The 3,531-nt window shown below is 32.0% G+C and overlaps 1 non-coding gene across 1 annotated transcript; it reads left to right on the top strand.

The window, feature by feature from the left end:
* The first annotated feature begins 3,188 nt into the window (after positions 1-3,188).
* LOC128042696 (small nucleolar RNA R71) lies at positions 3,189-3,294 on the top strand. The gene has a single exon (XR_008198209.1). It is a non-coding gene; the product is annotated as a small nucleolar RNA R71 (small nucleolar RNA).
* The last annotated feature ends 237 nt before the right edge of the window (positions 3,295-3,531 follow it).

Raw genomic sequence — 3,531 nt, 5'->3', positions numbered from 1 at the left:
ACGTAACGCTTTCGCATCACTTGCTTCAACTCGTCTCATGTTTCAACTACCCTTTCGTAGTTTATTTGACGATCAATTTCAAGTTCAATCCACCAACTCAACGTATAATCTGAAAATCCAAGGGTCGCTAATTGGACTTTTTCCTCTTTCCGGTATTTATAGTAACAAAACATAAGTTCAATTTTTGATTCCCACTCACAATATGCTTCAGGATCTTACTTCCCTCAGAATGGTGGAATATTGAACTTTGGTTTAGCTAAAAAATGTTGCCTACAGTCATTATTAACCAAAGTCTCATCATTTGCATGAGAGACACGTCAAGCATTATTTACACGAAGATGAGGTTGATCAATCCTATCTCCCTAATTACGATTCTGACACTTAATTTTTGTACTTAGACATTCTAAATTTTTGCTGGTAGTGTTTAGGATAGTGTCACGTTGCTGATCTCAAGCATGTCGAACCTCTTGATACCTTCTCAACTTCCCAATCATAGTATTGTGAGTCATTAGGAAAGCCTGAAAAGAACACAACACTTAAGAAAAGAAAAATTAAGCAAACCTCACTGTTATACACTTAGAAATAAAACTCGAATTCTAAATGAGGTAAGAATTAATCTTGTGAGTTTTTAAAAAGTGTTTATATCAATCAATCAGAATGTATTAGAATCAAACTAACAAAGCAAACCTAATAGCACTATGAGTCCAAAATCGGCTAGACATCAAAGAATTCTATTGCACAAAGGAAGGAATGTGCAATGTTCTTTAACCTACTAAAACAAGAAACAATAAAGTGTTAGAATGCTTAAATGAACAATAAAAAGCAAAAACAAATGAAAACCTAAGGCTAAGAGTCAATGAAAATTGCTGAAACCAAAAAACCTAAAAAATTGCAAATCAACTTGACGAACTTTGTTCGAGGTGTTCCTGATTTCCAAAAATAAAAAATTTAATCTCCTCAAATAATGTAGATCTGATCTGGAAAGTTTTGGCACAAAATTGAACCCATGGAATATTTTCTTATTTTCATATGTTTTGTACTTTTTCAATCACTTTTTTTGTGGGAAACATGTTTTTACTCAAAAATAGTTCCAAAAAATAGTATGTAAAATTTTGGATTGTTTGAAAAACATTTACCCACTGAAAAATATTTTTTTTCCGAAAACTGTCGGGGCAAAAAAATTTATTTTGAGGTTGTTTGCTAGAAACTAATTTATGAAAACAAAAATAACACCTAAATCAACCAAATCTGATACCAAATGATAAAGAATTAGACTTATGAATGCAGAAGTGGATCATAAAGTTTGTTTAAGTTATAAATTTGACTTAGGGCTCTAGATGTTCGGAAAGAAACTTGAATTTTTAACACAACCTGAAATGCAATCAAATCCAAGTTAGATAAAACAATTAAAATAAATAAATAAGATAATTAATATATAATAATAAATCTACGATTAGAACAATAAAGAAGAAAATAAAGAAGATTGATGGAAAGATAGAACGTGGTATGTAGATGTCCTAAGAAACCTTGGAAACACAAAGAATCCACAACCCCCTTTAAGTGGCTCTAATTTCTCCTCCAAGAAAGAAAACTTGGAAAGGAAAAGTTTGAAGATGATCCCCACAATCTGAAAAGATTGTTAATATTCTTCTAAAAGAAACTCAAGAGAAATTTTTGAAAAGAAAACTCAAAGAGAATTTATTAACTCAGAAGAGAAGTTTAATAATAATAAATTGTCTTGTTTGTGTACAATGAAAAGACCTATATATATGCTAGTTAAATAAATCTCAATAAAACATTAATTATACTAGAACTCTAATTAATCTAAACAAGAAATAATTTTAAACTAAATTTTCTTATTGACATAAAACCCTAAATAACTTAAACTACTTAATAATTATTAAAAATTCAGAATAATAAAATAAGAAAATGATAAGAGCTGATAAATAGAATATTGGACTCATGTATATTAAAAATTAAACCCAAAATCTAAATCCGATATGATTTAAATTCAAATTAAAAGACCAAAATTTGCAATTCCCATCATAACTTGAGAGATCTCAAAATCCGTAATTCGTAAAACCTAGTCTTCATTAAAACGATCATAACTTGAGCTTCCAAACTCAAAATCGAGTAATTCAAAATGATTTTCGAAGATAAGATATAGATCTTCAAACTCCATGAGAGATCTCAACCTATAAATGCCAAGATCCTATCCAAAAAGTCATCGCAAGTCTGCTGATTTCCCAAGCTTGAAAATTGGCAGCTTTAGTGATTGGAATTTAATAAATTTTGCCCCATCTGTACATGTATCAAAATCCCTCACCTTAACTAATACGTTTTCTAGCACACCTTTGGGTTGTACTAAAGGCCTATCAGCTAATTGTAGTGTGATCATCATGTTTTTCAATTCTCCCAATTCGAGTTTTAAGTAAGTCGATAGGGGCATCAAATTAGTACTGGCCCCTAAATCGAAGAGAGTCTTACTAAAATGTTTGTCCCCTATCCTAATAAGAATTTTAAAACTACCTGGATCTTTTAATTTCAAGGGTATTTTTCAGGAAATTATTACACTAAAAGAGGCGTCAATATTAATTTGCTCACCTTTCTTTAATTTCTTATGCTTAGACATTATTTCTTTTAAGTATTTGGCATATTTCAGTATCTTATATATTAATTCAAGTAGTGGAAAATTAACATTAAGGGATTTAAATAAGTTTAGAAAACTTACGAATTCCACTTCATCCTTTCGTTGTTTGTCCTCTAACCTTGATGAAAATGGTATGTGTTTTGACATTGACTCTAAGTGTTGTGCAGTTTCTGGCTTAGCTACTAGTTCGGTTACTTTCTCTGGTTGTTCCTCAAGTTCGGGCTCATCAAGGGTTGTGTTCACCATTTCGACCTTGTAATCCTCCATTTCGTTGACAGTGGTCCCCAAACAATGTAATTTTTCCAAAATCTATTGATATTTGTCATCTTCTTTGACCGTTTTAGCTACTAATGACTTCAGATTATACAAGAAGTGCTTGTTGGGCCACATGTACGAGTTCATAGCCATGTCATCGATCAATTGACAAGATTGCTCGTATGTCTTGTTCATGAAAGGCCAACCGGATGAACAATCTAATCAGGATCTTAAGCTACCATCTCATCCATTGTAAAAGATTTGCAGTTGAAACCATTCTTGCATTCTGTGATGTGGGCATTTTGTTAGCAATAACTTAAAAGGTTCCAATGCTTCGTATAAGGTTTCGCCTTCAAATTGCTTGAAGTTGGCAATGTCGCACCTATATTGGATGGTTTGACTAATGGGGAAAATTTTATGTAAAAATTTCCCTACTAATTTACCCATGTCACCAGGCTCTTGCGAATCCAACCATTTGTATGTGTTGTTGCATAGTGAAAAGGTGAATAACCAAAGACAGATGGCGTCATCGGTAACCCCATTATACTTGAAAGTATCACAGAGCTACAAGAATAACGTTAAATGTTGATTCAGGTCTTCCATCATATTTCCCCGGAATTACAAAT

The sequence above is a fragment of the Gossypium raimondii genome, chromosome 7, assembly GCF_025698545.1.
Source record: "Gossypium raimondii isolate GPD5lz chromosome 7, ASM2569854v1, whole genome shotgun sequence".
Classification (NCBI taxonomy): domain Eukaryota; kingdom Viridiplantae; phylum Streptophyta; class Magnoliopsida; order Malvales; family Malvaceae; genus Gossypium; species Gossypium raimondii.
Note: the sequence above shows the minus strand (reverse complement) of the source record. Positions and strands in the feature narration are given on the sequence as shown.